Source organism: Taeniopygia guttata, chromosome 4A (assembly GCF_048771995.1).
Source record: "Taeniopygia guttata chromosome 4A, bTaeGut7.mat, whole genome shotgun sequence".
Lineage (NCBI taxonomy): Eukaryota > Metazoa > Chordata > Aves > Passeriformes > Estrildidae > Taeniopygia > Taeniopygia guttata.
In genome coordinates, this window is record NC_133029.1 from 2,501 (window position 1) to 18,808 (window position 16,308).

The 16,308-nt window shown below is 50.4% G+C and overlaps 1 long non-coding RNA gene across 1 annotated transcript; it reads right to left on the reverse strand.

Moving 5' to 3' along the window:
• Window positions 1–10,212: 10,212 nt before the first annotated feature.
• Window positions 10,213–11,894, reverse strand: LOC140684128 (uncharacterized). The gene is made up of 3 exons (XR_012055875.1): window positions 11,840–11,894; window positions 11,722–11,757; window positions 10,213–11,640 (listed from the first exon to the last, which is right to left on the reverse strand). It is a non-coding gene; the product is annotated as an uncharacterized lncRNA (long non-coding RNA).
• Between the last annotated feature and the right edge of the window lie 4,414 nt (window positions 11,895–16,308).

Genomic DNA, 16,308 nt, shown 5'->3' on the forward strand with positions numbered 1-16,308 from the left:
CTAACCCTAACCCTAACCCTAACCCTAACCCTAACCCTAACCCTAACCCTAACCCTAACCCTAACCCTAACCCTAACCCTAACCCTAACCCTAACCCTAACCTAACCCTAACCCTAACCCTAACCCTAACCCTAACCCTAACCCTAACCCTAACCCTAACCCTAACCCTAACCCTAACCCTAACCCTAACCCTAACCCTAACCCTAACCCTAACCCTAACCCTAACCCTAACCCTAACCCTAACCCTAACCCTAACCCTAACCCTAACCCTAACCCTAACCCTAACCCTAACCCTAACCCTAACCCTAACCCTAACCCTAACCCTAACCCTAACCCTAACCCTAACCCTAACCCTAACCCTAACCCTAACCCTAACCCTAACCCTAACCCTAACCCTAACCCTAACCCTAACCCTAACCCTAACCCTAACCCTAACCCTAACCCTAACCCTAACCCTAACCCTAACCCTAACCCTAACCCTAACCCTAACCCTAACCCTAACCCTAACCCTAACCCTAACCCTAACCCTAACCCTAACCCTAACCCTAACCCTAACCCTAACCCTAACCCTAACCCTAACCCTAACCCTAACCCTAACCCTAACCCTAACCCTAACCCTAACCCTAACCCTAACCCTAACCCTAACCCTAACCCTAACCCTAACCCTAACCCTAACCCTAACCCTAACCCTAACCCTAACCCTAACCCTAACCCTAACCCTAACCCTAACCCTAACCCTAACCCTAACCCTAACCCTAACCCTAACCCTAACCCTAACCCTAACCCTAACCCTAACCCTAACCCTAACCCTAACCCTAACCCTAACCCTAACCCTAACCCTAACCCTAACCCTAACCCTAACCCTAACCCTAACCCAACCCTAACCCTAACCCTAACCCTAACCCTAACCCTAACCCTAACCCTAACCCTAACCCTAACCCTAACCTAACCCTAACCCTAACCCTAACCCTAACCCTAACCCTAACCCTAACCCTAACCCTAACCCTAACCCTAACCCTAACCCTAACCCTAACCCTAACCCTAACCCTAACCCTAACCCTAACCCTAACCCTAACCCTAACCCTAACCCTAACCCTAACCCTAACCCTAACCCTAACCCTAACCCTAACCCTAACCCTAACCCTAACCCTAACCCTAACCCTAACCCTAACCCTAACCCTAACCCTAACCCTAACCCTAACCCTAACCCTAACCCTAACCCTAACCCTAACCCTAACCCTAACCCTAACCCTAACCCTAACCCTAACCCTAACCCTAACCCTAACCCTAACCCTAACCCTAACCCTAACCCTAACCCTAACCTAACCCTAACCCTAACCCTAACCCTAACCCTAACCCTAACCCTAACCCTAACCCTAACCCTAACCCTAACCCTAACCCTAACCCTAACCCTAACCCTAACCCTAACCCTAACCCTAACCCTAACCCTAACCCTAACCCTAACCCTAACCCTAACCCTAACCCTAACCCTAACCCTAACCCTAACCCTAACCCTAACCCTAACCCTAACCCTAACCCTAACCCTAACCCTAACCCTAACCCTAACCCTAACCCTAACCCTAACCCTAACCCTAACCCTAACCCTAACCCTAACCCTAACCCTAACCCTAACCCTAACCCTAACCCTAACCCTAACCCTAACCCTAACCCTAACCCTAACCCTAACCCTAACCCTAACCCTAACCCTAACCCTAACCCTAACCCTAACCCTAACCCTAACCCTAACCCTAACCCTAACCCTAACCCTAACCCTAACCCTAACCCTAACCCTAACCCTAACCCTAACCCTAACCCTAACCCTAACCCTAACCCTAACCCTAACCCTAACCCTAACCCTAACCCTAACCCTAACCCTAACCCTAACCCTAACCCTAACCCTAACCCTAACCCTAACCCTAACCCTAACCCTAACCCTAACCCTAACCCTAACCCTAACCCTAACCCTAACCCTAACCCTAACCCTAACCCTAACCCTAACCCTAACCCTAACCCTAACCCTAACCCTAACCCTAACCCTAACCCTAACCCTAACCCTAACCCTAACCCTAACCCTAACCCTAACCCTAACCCTAACCCTAACCCTAACCCTAACCCTAACCCTAACCCTAACCCTAACCCTAACCCTAACCCTAACCCTAACCCTAACCCTAACCCTAACCCTAACCCTAACCCTAACCCTAACCCTAACCCTAACCCTAACCCTAACCCTAACCCTAACCCTAACCCTAACCCTAACCCTAACCCTAACCCTAACCCTAACCCTAACCCTAACCCTAACCCTAACCCTAACCCTAACCCTAACCCTAACCCTAACCCTAACCCTAACCCTAACCCTAACCCTAACCCTAACCCTAACCCTAACCCTAACCCTAACCCTAACCCTAACCCTAACCCTAACCCTAACCCTAACCCTAACCCTAACCCTAACCCTAACCCTAACCCTAACCCTAACCCTAACCCTAACCCTAACCCTAACCCTAACCCTAACCCTAACCCTAACCCTAACCCTAACCCTAACCCTAACCCTAACCCTAACCCTAACCCTAACCCTAACCCTAACCCTAACCCTAACCCTAACCCTAACCCTAACCCTAACCCTAACCCTAACCCTAACCCTAACCCTAACCCTAACCCTAACCCTAACCCTAACCCTAACCCTAACCTAACCCTAACCCTAACCCTAACCCTAACCCTAACCCTAACCCTAACCCTAACCCTAACCCTAACCCTAACCCTAACCCTAACCCTAACCCTAACCCTAACCCTAACCCTAACCCTAACCCTAACCCTAACCCTAACCCTAACCCTAACCCTAACCCTAACCCTAACCCTAACCCTAACCCTAACCCTAACCCTAACCCTAACCCTAACCCTAACCCTAACCCTAACCCTAACCCTAACCCTAACCCTAACCCTAACCCTAACCCTAACCCTAACCCTAACCCTAACCCTAACCCTAACCCTAACCCTAACCCTAACCCTAACCCTAACCCTAACCCTAACCCTAACCCTAACCCTAACCCTAACCCTAACCCTAACCCTAACCCTAACCCTAACCCTAACCCTAACCCTAACCCTAACCCTAACCCTAACCCTAACCCTAACCCTAACCCTAACCCTAACCCTAACCCTAACCCTAACCCTAACCCTAACCCTAACCCTAACCCTAACCCTAACCCTAACCCTAACCCTAACCCTAACCCTAACCCTAACCCTAACCCTAACCCTAACCCTAACCCTAACCCTAACCCTAACCCTAACCCTAACCCTAACCCTAACCCTAACCCTAACCCTAACCCTAACCCTAACCCTAACCCTAACCCTAACCCTAACCCTAACCCTAACCCTAACCCTAACCCTAACCCTAACCCTAACCCTAACCCTAACCCTAACCCTAACCCTAACCCTAACCCTAACCCTAACCCTAACCCTAACCCAAACCCTAACCCTAACCCTAACCCTAACCCTAACCCTAACCCTAACCCTAACCCTAACCCTAACCCTAACCCTAACCCTAACCCTAACCCTAACCCTAACCCTAACCCTAACCCTAACCCTAACCCTAACCCTAACCCTAACCCTAACCCTAACCCTAACCCTAACCCTAACCCTAACCCTAACCCTAACCCTAACCCTAACCCTAACCCTAACCCTAACCCTAACCCTAACCCTAACCCTAACCCTAACCCTAACCCTAACCCTAACCCTAACCCTAACCCTAACCCTAACCCTAACCCTAACCCTAACCCTAACCCTAACCCTAACCCTAACCCTAACCCTAACCCTAACCCTAACCCTAACCCTAACCCTAACCCTAACCCTAACCCTAACCCTAACCCTAACCCTAACCCTAACCCTAACCCTAACCCTAACCCTAACCCTAACCCTAACCCTAACCCTAACCCTAACCCTAACCCTAACCCTAACCCTAACCCTAACCCTAACCCTAACCCTAACCCTAACCCTAACCCTAACCCTAACCCTAACCCTAACCCTAACCCTAACCCTAACCCTAACCCTAACCCTAACCCTAACCCTAACCCTAACCCTAACCCTAACCCTAACCCTAACCCTAACCCTAACCCTAACCCTAACCCTAACCCTAACCCTAACCCTAACCCTAACCCTAACCCTAACCCTAACCCTAACCCTAACCCTAACCCTAACCCTAACCCTAACCCTAACCCTAACCCTAACCCTAACCCTAACCCTAACCCTAACCCTAACCCTAACCCTAACCCTAACCCTAACCCTAACCCTAACCCTAACCCTAACCCTAACCCTAACCCTAACCCTAACCCTAACCCTAACCCTAACCCTAACCCTAACCCTAACCCTAACCCTAACCCTAACCCTAACCCTAACCCTAACCCTAACCCTAACCCTAACCCTAACCCTAACCCTAACCCTAACCCTAACCCTAACCCTAACCCTAACCCTAACCCTAACCCTAACCCTAACCCTAACCCTAACCCTAACCCTAACCCTAACCCTAACCCTAACCCTAACCCTAACCCTAACCCTAACCCTAACCCTAACCCTAACCCTAACCCTAACCCTAACCCTAACCCTAACCCTACCCTAACCCTAACCCTAACCCTAACCCTAACCCTAACCCTAACCCTAACCCTAACCCTAACCCTAACCCTAACCCTAACCCTAACCCTAACCCTAACCCTAACCCTAACCCTAACCCTAACCCTAACCCTAACCCTAACCCTAACCCTAACCCTAACCCTAACCCTAACCCTAACCCTAACCCTAACCCTAACCCTAACCCTAACCCTAACCCTAACCCTAACCCTAACCCTAACCCTAACCCTAACCCTAACCCTAACCCTAACCCTAACCCTAACCCTAACCCTAACCCTAACCCTAACCCTAACCCTAACCCTAACCCTAACCCTAACCCTAACCCTAACCCTAACCCTAACCCTAACCCTAACCCTAACCCTAACCCTAACCCTAACCCTAACCCTAACCCTAACCCTAACCCTAACCCTAACCCTAACCCTAACCCTAACCCTAACCCTAACCCTAACCCTAACCCTAACCCTAACCCTAACCCTAACCCTAACCCTAACCCTAACCCTAACCCTAACCCTAACCCTAACCCTAACCCTAACCCTAACCCTAACCCTAACCCTAACCCTAACCCTAACCCTAACCCTAACCCTAACCCTAACCCTAACCCTAACCCTAACCCTAACCCTAACCCTAACCCTAACCCTAACCCTAACCCTAACCCTAACCCTAACCCTAACCCTAACCCTAACCCTAACCCTAACCCTAACCCTAACCCTAACCCTAACCCTGACCCTGACCCTAACCCCTAACCCTGACCCTGACCCTGACCCTGACCCTGACCCTGACCCTGACCCCTGACCCCTGACCCCTGACCCCTGACCCCTGACCCCTGACCCCTGACCCTTGACCCCCTGACCCCTGACCCTTGACCCCTGACCCCTAACCCTTGACCCCTGACCCCTGACCCCTGACCCTTGACCCCCTGACCCCTGACCCCTGACCCCTGACCCCTGACCCCTGACCCCTGACCCCTGACCCTTGACCCCTGACCCTTGACCCCTGACCCTTGACCCTTGACCCCCTGACCCCTGACCCTTGACCCTTGACCCCTGACCCCTAACCCTTGACCCCTGACCCCTGACCCCTGACCCTTGACCCCCTGACCCTTGACCCCTGACCCTTGACCCTTGACCCTGACCCTGACCCTAACCCTAACCCTAACCCTAACCCTAACCCTAACCCTAACCCTAACCCTAACCCTAACCCTAACCCTAACCCTAACCCTAACCCTAACCCTAACCCTAACCCTAACCCTAACCCCTAACCCTGACCCTGACCCTGACCCTGACCCTGACCCTGACCCTGACCCCTGACCCCTGACCCCTGACCCCTGACCCCTGACCCCTGACCCCTGACCCTTGACCCCCTGACCCCTGACCCTTGACCCCTGACCCCTAACCCTTGACCCCTGACCCCTGACCCCTGACCCTTGACCCCCTGACCCCTGACCCCTGACCCCTGACCCCTGACCCCTGACCCCTGACCCCTGACCCTTGACCCCTGACCCTTGACCCCTGACCCTTGACCCTTGACCCCCTGACCCCTGACCCTTGACCCTTGACCCCTGACCCCTAACCCTTGACCCCTGACCCCTGACCCCTGACCCTTGACCCCCTGACCCTTGACCCCTGACCCTTGACCCTTGACCCTGACCCTGACCCCTGACCCCTGACCCCTGACCCTTGACCCCTGACCCTTGACCCCTGACCCCTGACCCCTGACCCCTGACCCCTGACCCTTGACCCTTGACCCCCTGACCCCTGACCCTTGACCCCTGACCCTTGACCCCTGACCCCTAACCCTTGACCCCTGACCCCTGACCCCCTGACCCTTGACCCCTGACCCTTGACCCTTGACCCCTGACCCCTGACCCCTGACCCCTGACCCTTGACCCCTGACCCTTGACCCCTGACCCTTGACCCCTGACCCTTGACCCTTGACCCCCTGACCCTTGACCCCTGACCCCTGACCCTTGACCCCTGACCCTTGACCCCTGACCCCTGACCCCTGACCCTTGACCCCTGACCCTTGACCCCCTGACCCTTGACCCCTGACCCCTGACCCTTGACCCCCTGACCCCTGACCCCCTGACCCCTAACCCTTGACCCCTGACCCCTAACCCCTGACCCTTGACCCCTGACCCTTGACCCCCTGACCCTTGACCCCTGACCCTTGACCCCTGACCCTTGACCCCCTGACCCCTGACCCCTGACCCTTGACCCCTAACCCTAACCAGCTAACCTGGTTACCCTAACCTGGTAACTAGGTAATCCTAACTAGGGGTGGGGTTAGGGGGTGGGGTCAGGAGAGGGGGAGGGGCCGGGGTTGGAGCTGGGGGGCGGGGCCTCGGGGAAGGGAGTGGCCGGGGGCGGGGCCCCGGGGAGGGGGAGTGGCCGGGGGGCAGGGTCTGGGGAGGGGGAGTGGCCGGGGGCGGGGTCTGGGGAGGGGGAGTGGCCGGGGGGCGGGGTTAGGGTTGGGGGAGGGGCCAGGGGGCGGGGCTGGGGGAGGGGTTTGGGTTAGGGGGTGGGGACTGGGTTAGGGGAGGGGTCAGGTGAGGGGGTGGGGAGGTGTCAGGGTGATGTGAGGGGGTGGGACTACCTAGTAGACCCCTCCCCTAGACCCCCTATATTTATATATAAAAAAGAAGAAAAAAATATATGTCCGGTGCAGCAGTAGAAAATTTGATGCTCCCAGGGAGTAAATAGTTTTCTTCTTAAAGTTTTTTTTTTTTTTTTATTTACTCCCTGGGAGCATGGATTTTCTACTGCTGCTTTTCTATTCTAAAAGTAGAAAGGAAGAGAAAAAGAGGAAGAGAGAAAGAGAGAGAGAGGAGGAGAGAGTGAGAAGAAGAAGAGGAGACAAGAAGAAGAGGAGAGAGGGAGAAGAAGAAGAAGAGGAGAGAGGGAGAAGAAGAAGAAGAGGAGAGAGGGAGAAGATGAAGAAGAGGAGAGAGGGAGAAGATGAAGAAGAGGAGAGAGGGAGAAGATGAAGAAGAGGAGAGAGGGAGAAGATGAAGAAGAGGAGAGAGGGAGAAGATGAAGAAGAGGAGAGAGGGAGAAGATGAAGAAGAGGAGAGAGGGAGAAGATGAAGAAGAGGAGAGAGGGAGAAGATGAAGAACAAGTGGAGACAAGGAGAAAAAGAAGCAAAAGAAGAGAGTAAGTAGAAGAAAACAAAGTGAGAAGAAGAAAAAGAGGAGAGTGTGAGAAAAACAGGAGAGAGTGGGAAGAAAGAGAGAAACAAATAACAGGAAGAAGAGTAAAAAGAAGAAAACACAGCAAGAAAAAGAAGACTTAGAGAGAAAGAGAAACCAAAAAAGTTAGATTGGAAAGACAAAGGAGGAGAAAGGGAGAAGGAAAGGGGAGTAAGGAGAAAAACAGAGTGAAAGACAAAGAGAAAAGGAAACACTTGAAGTGAAAGAGAAAAGGAAATGGAGAGACATGACAAAGAAGAAATAGAGGTAAAAGCCTACAGGAAAAAAGAAATAGAGAGACAGGATTAAAGATAGGGTTCAAGACAGAAATATAGAAAGAGACTTAAAAAGACAAAATAGTTAAAGTTGGACAAAACAGGAAGAAGGGTTAAAGTTAGAAACAAGGGAAATGATAGCAAGGGTTACAAAGACAAAGGCTGACAAACTTAAAGAAGAAAAAAAAGAAGAAAACACAGTGAAAGCTATATTCAAAGAGACAGATAAATGGACATGAGGAAATACACATAGAAGAATGGGAGAAAAAGACAAGGTTAGAGGGAAATAGGGTTAGAGAAATGCAGAGATGGTGTTAGAAACAGGAACAAAGGAAAACAGAGCCAGAGACAAAGAGAAACAGATGTGGAAGTACAAAGTGAAGAATAGACTGAAGAGGAAAGTAAGAGGCAAAGGGAGAAATAGGGTGAAAATGATATGACACAACCACACCAAAGAAAGACAGGAGACAAATGGAGGGCGGGGCAGAGGGGTAAGGGGTATCATTATTGGGGCTGATTCATCTTTATTAATTTAATTTTTAATTTCAATTACAGGGAAACAATGTATACAAATGTTCGTACAGACACAAATACAACTAAAAAATACATCATAACTAAGCACAAAAGTACAAGTCTAATTTACATACAGCAGAATACATCAAAAGACAAGAACAACTTCAAATACAGAACAATACAATGTACTACAAGCCAAATACATAATGACACAATATAACCGTGTCTCTGCTGCGGAAAAGTCCGTTACGCTTTTACTGTTACACGCACCCGGAACGAAAACAGCTCGCAACACTCAAGCAACTTGCACGCCCCATTCAGGTTACACACAAACTCACCTTCACACTCACACGAACTGCTTTGTGATACCCGAGTCATCGTCCCTCCTCGGGAACGTGGTTCCCGGGAGACTTCCAAAAAATCCTCCTGCCTGACGAAAACCCCGGTCCCGGGACGGTCCGCGCCCTAACTTTGGCGATGAATGTCGCCTCGCTGACCGGCCGGGACCGAGGAAAAAAAAACCCAGCCGGGGGGAAAAAAAAAAAAACCCCCCGGCTGGGGATTTTTTATTCTAAATTTAAAAATGAGTTGAAAAACCTGAAAGGCAAAGGCCATACACACTAGGTTAGAACCACTCAACACACACATACACAGAGGCCTCCTTCAGCTTACACACAAACCCACCCTCGCTCTCATCGCAACCGCTCGGCTAAGACCTGGCCAACAACACGCACTCACGACGCTCCTCGGGAATGTGGTTCCCGGGAGACTCCCAAAAAATCCTCCTGCCTGACGAAAACCCCGGTCCCGGGACGGTCCGCGCCCTAACTTTGGCGATGAACGTCGCCTCGCTGACCGGCCGGGACCGAGGAAAAAAAAACCCAGCCGGGGGGAAAAAAAAAAAACCCCCCGGCTGGGGATTTTTTATTCTAAATTTAAAAATGAGTTGAAAAACCTGAAAGGCAAAGGCCATACACACAAGGTTAAAACAGCTCAACACACACACACAGACACACCTGCAGATGCGAGCTCATGCAAACTCTCACAGACAGACACAGAAAATCACACTCTCTTCTACTGACACGGTGACTGCCACCCTTACGTGAAACACTACGCCGAAAGATATGCTTCGACTCATCTTAGGTCCACGGCTCCTCGACTTCAAATGGTAGATTCCAGGAAATTCTGTAGGGACCCAGGAACCTGCAAGACAATGGAGGCGGTCAATGACTGACTATCTGACAGCCAGGAGCTATACCCACTCTGGGCCCATCAGTGTTGTACCCAAAACCCCACAGAAGACAGATGAACTGCAAAGTTTTACAACTGCTCTACCTAAGCCTGACTGTGTGCCTGAGCAGGGCAGCTCCAATCGTAATTGGCCAACAGAGGCACACACAACATAAGCCAATGTAGGTACATACAATATGGGTACATACAATATAAGCCGACATAGGCAGGCGCAACATAAGCACATACAATATAAGCCAACATAGGCAGGCGCAACATGAGCACATACAATATAAGCCGACATAGGCAGGCGCAACATGAGCACATACAATATAAGCCAACAGAGGGAGGCGCAACATAAGCACATACAATATAAGCCAACAGAGGGAGGCGCAACATAAGCACATACAATATAAGCCGATATAGGCAGGCGCAACATAAGCACATACAATATAAGCTGACAGAGGGAGGCGCAACATAAGCACATCCAATATAAGCCAACATAGGCAGGTGCAACATAAGCACATACAATACAAGATGACATAGGCAGGCGCAACATAAGCACATACAATACAAGATGACATAGGCAGGCGCAACATAAGCACATACAATATAAGCCAACATAGGCAGGCGCAACATAAGCACATACAATATAAGCCAACAGAGGGAGGCGCAACATAAGCACATACAATATAAGCCAACATAGGCAGGCGCAACATAAGCACATACAATATAAGATGATATAGGCAGGCGCAACATAAGCACATACAATATAAGCTGACAGAGGGAGGCGCAACATAAGCACATACAATATAAGCCAACATAGGCAGGCGCAACATAAGCACATACAATATAAGCCAACAGAGATACGATATAACTGAGGACTTGACATAAATCTCCAGAAGATTAATTTTTGAGTCCTATATCCTTTGAAAAGGCAGAAGCTACAGAACCACTGTGGTCACATGATGAGGATCAAATACATTCCATATAGAAGTCCCAGAGAATGGCTACCAAATGTGAGAAGGACAATGGATGAGAACATCTTGTGTACATCTTCTCGTCCCAGAAAGTAAATATGTAAAGATGCCGGAATAAGTGATATCCGGGAAGGTATGTGAGAAAACTATGGCCGATACAGCACAGAATGAGGCCGCTAAAGCACGGCAATGCGGCAAAGACCTATGATGCAGACAACATGACAGACAGAAGCGCAAACTGCCTGGCAGTTTCACCTTACGGACCCGAGATTCCTAGCCCAAGATGAGCCATGGGCTGATGATGCCAAAGGAAAGAAAGAACTACGGCACTAGCACATGATGATGAAATGTAACTCCTCTCAAGATGTTAGTGCCAAAGCACTTAAGAGGAAGCCTAAGAAGATCAGTAGGCCTAGAGAAGGAAGCGATGACTACGGGGTGACCGTGGCGCCAGCTCCGGACGTGAAGGCGGGCTCCTCGAGTGAAAAGATCCACGATGACGTCGAGAGTCGAAGAAGGCTGCCGACGCGAGCCTCGCGAGAACGCGGAAACCGATCGGAACTGCCCTGCCTGGCAAAGACCCCGGTGAGGCTGAGGAAAAACCCTCTCCCCTTGCTTCCGAGGGACCCATCCCGCTACGGGCCTCTTCTCTAAGCTAACACCAAATTGTCTCCTGTGATAGTAAAAGTTTTTCCCCTTCTCCCACCTACTGGCCCCAGCACTTAGCTTTTGCAAGACGACCGATGGAATCCAATGTCAGTCGGATGCGGGCGGCGACACGGTCTCTACGTCCGCTTCGGTGCTGCCGTTTCCAAACTTCAGCTACGTGCCTCTTCACGGTACCTAAGATAAAACAGAAAATGGAACTAGTGCCCACCAAAAGAGGAATCCCCGGAACTCTTACACACCGCTGCCCCAGCTCACCTGAAATCTTGACTCCACAGGCTGCCTGGAGGATACCTGCAAAATGAAAAAGGTACATGCTTAACATGCTGCTGCATAACAGTCACCTATGAGTGACCGTGCCTAAATGCCAACTCACCCGCTCGCCTCTGTTCCTTCACACACCTAGGGCAGTGACAGCACCTGCAAAAAAACAAAGCAAAAAAACCCACACTGAGATACTGTGAAAACACCATCCCCCTGAACCAAAAAGTACACCCACCCAGACCTTACGCTTGCACCCACCTGGCCTCGGATATCCGGACGAGAGGCATCTTGCGAGAGGAGTGCCTACAATAAAACAAAGTAACCAAGAGGGGATGCTTAGAATTGCACCAGAAATTGAGACAAGAGCCAGAACAACAGCTTCTGTCCACTGCTCACCTGGCACACTGGGCCTTGACTGCTCCTAGCTGCCCGGACTTCCTAAAATTAAACACAAAGACAAGCGCTGTAACACAGTCATCATGTAGGCTTCCCCTACAAACACAAACAATGACTGACCTTCTCAGGGAAACCCCCAACCGCACCAGGGCACACTGCCACAGAGTTAATCCATCTGCATCTGAAAGGAAGTTGGGAGAAAATTCAAAAAGCTGTTTGTTATTAACCTGTTAATAACTTAACAGGTCAAAACATCTAGTGTGAATTAAGGAATACTATCTTGAATGCAACTACATGCCCCACGCAAAACTGCAAATCTCTGGGACTGGTGCAATTACAGCAGGCTGTGAAGCAGGGCAGAGCAGCTCTGGGAGAAATATGTGCAGACACCCGTGATCCAAGACAGGACGTGACAAACGACGGGACAGGAGAGGGAGAGAGAGGTTTGCACAAGAAGAAGGTCTGCAAAGACCAAGAGACCCAAACAACCAAGAGTGCACCATAGACAAGTGACAGGACACACACCGGAACTGCTCTGCCCTGTGCACCTCAGCACTGAGATCAAAAGAAACACTTTCCCTTTAGGTGGACTATAGGAGACGCTTCTTGGACATCCCCATCTCTAAAACAGACACAAAAACCCCTTCTAGAAAGTCCCAACCCACCACCCCACTTCCATCCCCTCTGTGGGTCGTAACCCTCGACTTATCTTGCATGCATTCCGGAGATGTAAATCCCTGTTGGCTGCAGAAGGACGCCGTCTGCCTGTCTGGTAAATTCCAGCTGTCACCTCTTGGTCTGCCCAGAGAAAGAAAACCAAACATCAGTACACAGTCTTAACAGCACATCGGACAAAACATGATAGTTCTGCTACTAACCATTCTCCTCAGAATGCCCGGGTTCTTGACCTGCACGCTTCAGGTCTGCTTGGATTCTGATGCCATCATTTCAGGGTACACCTAGGTTAAATGGAGACAAGGCGACATGGCATTGCTGAAACTCGAGTGGACTCACTCCCCCTCCCTACCTCCCCAACTCACTGCAATTCCTCGGCCATTCCTCGGGACTTCCCAGATGAGACCTTGAAATGCAAAATTGGAAGGCTCCGTCACAGGGTCCTGTAATACTTCCAGCGAGATCACAAGTGCATGAAACCTGGTCCATCAGCCAGTTGGTGACAGAGGTATTCGTACTCCGAGCCGATTCCCTAAAGCACAAAAATGAGGATGGATGCTTACAGTTGCACCAAAAACTGAAAGCCGAGTAAAAACAACTGCTTCTGTCCACTGCTCACCTTGGACACTTGGCCTTGACTGCTGCTATCTGCCTGGACCTCCTAAAATTAAAGGCAAAGAACACTGCTGTAACACAGTCCCCATTTCAGCTCTGCCTGCAAATACAAACAAATACAAAAACCCTAACCCAAATACAAACAATACCCTGCTCATGGCAACAACCACCCCCAGAATGGGGCCCTCTGCCACTGATTTGAACTGTCTGCATCTGAAAAGAAGTTAGGCCTAGTGTCAAAGGGCTGCAGGACAACTTAACAGCACCAAACATGTTATGTCAAGCTCCTAACACAATCTAGAGCCCAACTACACCCTGCATTACAAATTTCAAGTCCCCAGGAATTGGGCTATTACAGGCTATGCAGCAGGGCAGAGCAGCTCTGGGAGAAATACATGCAGGCACCCGTGATGCAGGACAGGACGTGACAAAGGAGGGGACAGGACAGGGAGAGAGATGTTTGCACAAGAAGAAGGTCTGCAAAGACCAAGTAACCCAAACAACCCAGAGTGCATCAGAAACAAGTGACAGGACACATACCGGAACTGCTCTGCCCTGTGCACCTCAGCACTGTGATCTAAACAGACACTTTCCCTTTAGGTGGTTTAAAGGAACACTTCTTGCACATCTCCGCCCCCAGAGCTCATTCAAAAGGCCCTCCATGTTCCTCGCCTTCGACCCCTCTGTGGGCCTTAGGCCTCGACTTATCTCTCAAACATCCGGGGATGAGAATCCATATCCTGTGCGAATGGAGGCTGCCACGCCTGCTAGGCATTTCCTATGGTCACCGGGCTGTGGTCCCTTGCTCACCTACAATCAAGAACACCAAACATCACTGCATGATCTTAGATGCACAATGGACAAAACCCAGCAATTCTGCTACTCACCATTCTCCTCAGAGTGCCCGGTTGCTCGGGCCGCACACTTTGGCCAGTACAGAGGCTGCCACCATCATCGCAGGTCCTGCCTGGGTTAAGAAGAGACAAAGTGACTTGGCATTTCTGAAACCTAAGAGGACCTTGGCTCCCCCTCCCTACCTTGGTGACTCACTGCAACTCCTCGGCCCTTGCCAAAGACTACCCGGATGCCATCTTGCAATACAAAATTTCAAGGCTTCGTCTCAGAGTCCTAAAATACTTCCAGAGGACTCACAAGCACAGGAAACAGAGTCCATCAGCCGGTTGGTGACGGGGGATTGGCGTATTCCGACTGCATTGCCTAAAGCACAAAAAATGAGAAACGATGCTTAGATTCGCACCAAAAACTGAAACCTGAGCAAAAATAACTGATTCTGCTCACCTTGGACACTTGGCCTTGACTGCTACTATCTGCCTGGACCTCCTAAAAATAAAGGCAAAGAACACCGCTGTAACACAGTCACCATTTAAGCTTCCCCTGCAAATACAAACAATGACTGACCTGCTCAAGGCAACACCCTCAACCAGGACTACGGTGCTCTGCCACAGATTTGAACTGTCTGCATCTGAAGGGAAATTAGAACTAGTGTCAAATGGCGGCAGGACAACTTAACACCACCGAACATGTTATGTCAATCTCTTAATACACTCTAGAGCCCAACTACACCCTGCATTACCAATTTCAAGTCCCCAGGACTTGTGCTATTACAGGCTATGCAGCAGGGCAGAGCAGCTCCGGGACTCATATGTGCAGACACCCGTGACACAGGACAGGACAGGGAGAGAGAGCTTTTGATGAGAAGAAAGGACTGAGAGACCCAAAGAACACAGGGTGCAACAGAGACAAGTGACAGGACACATACCGGAACTGCTCTGCCCTGCGCACCTCAGCACTGTGATCAAAAGAAGCACTTTCCCTTTAGGCATCCTAATGGGACACTTCTTGCACATGGCCGCCCCCCAAAGCTGATTCAAAAGACCCTCCCAGCGCCTCGCTTTCATGCCCTCTGTGGGCCTTAGTCCTCGACTTAGCTCACAGGCATCTGGGGATGAGAATCCATGTCGCGTGCGAATGGAGGCCGCTTTGCCTGCTGGGCATGTCCTATGGTCAGCGGGCTGTGGTCCTTTGCTCAGCTACAAGCAAGAACACCAAATATCACTGCATGATCTTAGCTGCACAATGGACAAAACCCAGCAATTCTACTACTCACCATTCTCCTAAGGAGGCCTGGTTGCTCGGGCCGCACACTTAGGCCATGCTTGGAGGCTGCCACCGTCATCACAGGGTCTGCCTGGGTTAAGAAGAGACAAAGTGACTCAGCAACGCTGAAAATTAAGTGGACCTTGGCTCCCCCTCCCTACCTCGGCATCTCACCGCAACTCCTCGGCCATTGCCAAAGGCTCCCCGGATGCCATCTTGAAATACAAAATTTCAAGGCTTCATCACAGAGCCCTGAAATACTTCCAGTGGGCTCACAAGTGCAGGAAACCCGGTCCATCGGCCAGTTGGTGAAAGCGGCTACGCATACTCCGAGGGGATTCCCTAAAGCACACAAACAAGAATGGATGCTTAGAGTCGCACCAAAAACTGAAACCTGAGCAAGAAAAACTGCTTCTGTCCACTGCTCACCTAGCACACTGGGCCTTGACTGCTGCTATCTGCATGGACTTTCTAAAAATAAATGCAAAGAACACCGCTGTAACAAAGTCACCGCTTAGGCTTCCTAATGCTAACAATGACTGACCTGCTCCTGACAACACCCTCACCCAGGACTGATGCCCTCTGCCACTGATTTGAACTGTCTGCATCTGAAAGGAAGATAGGACTAGTGTCAAACGGCGGCAGGACAACTTAACACCACCAAACATATTATGGCAATCAACGAATACAATGCAGAGCACAACTACACCCTGCATTACAAATTTCAAGTCCACAGGACTTGTGCTGTTACAGGCTATGCAGCAGGGCAGAGCAGCT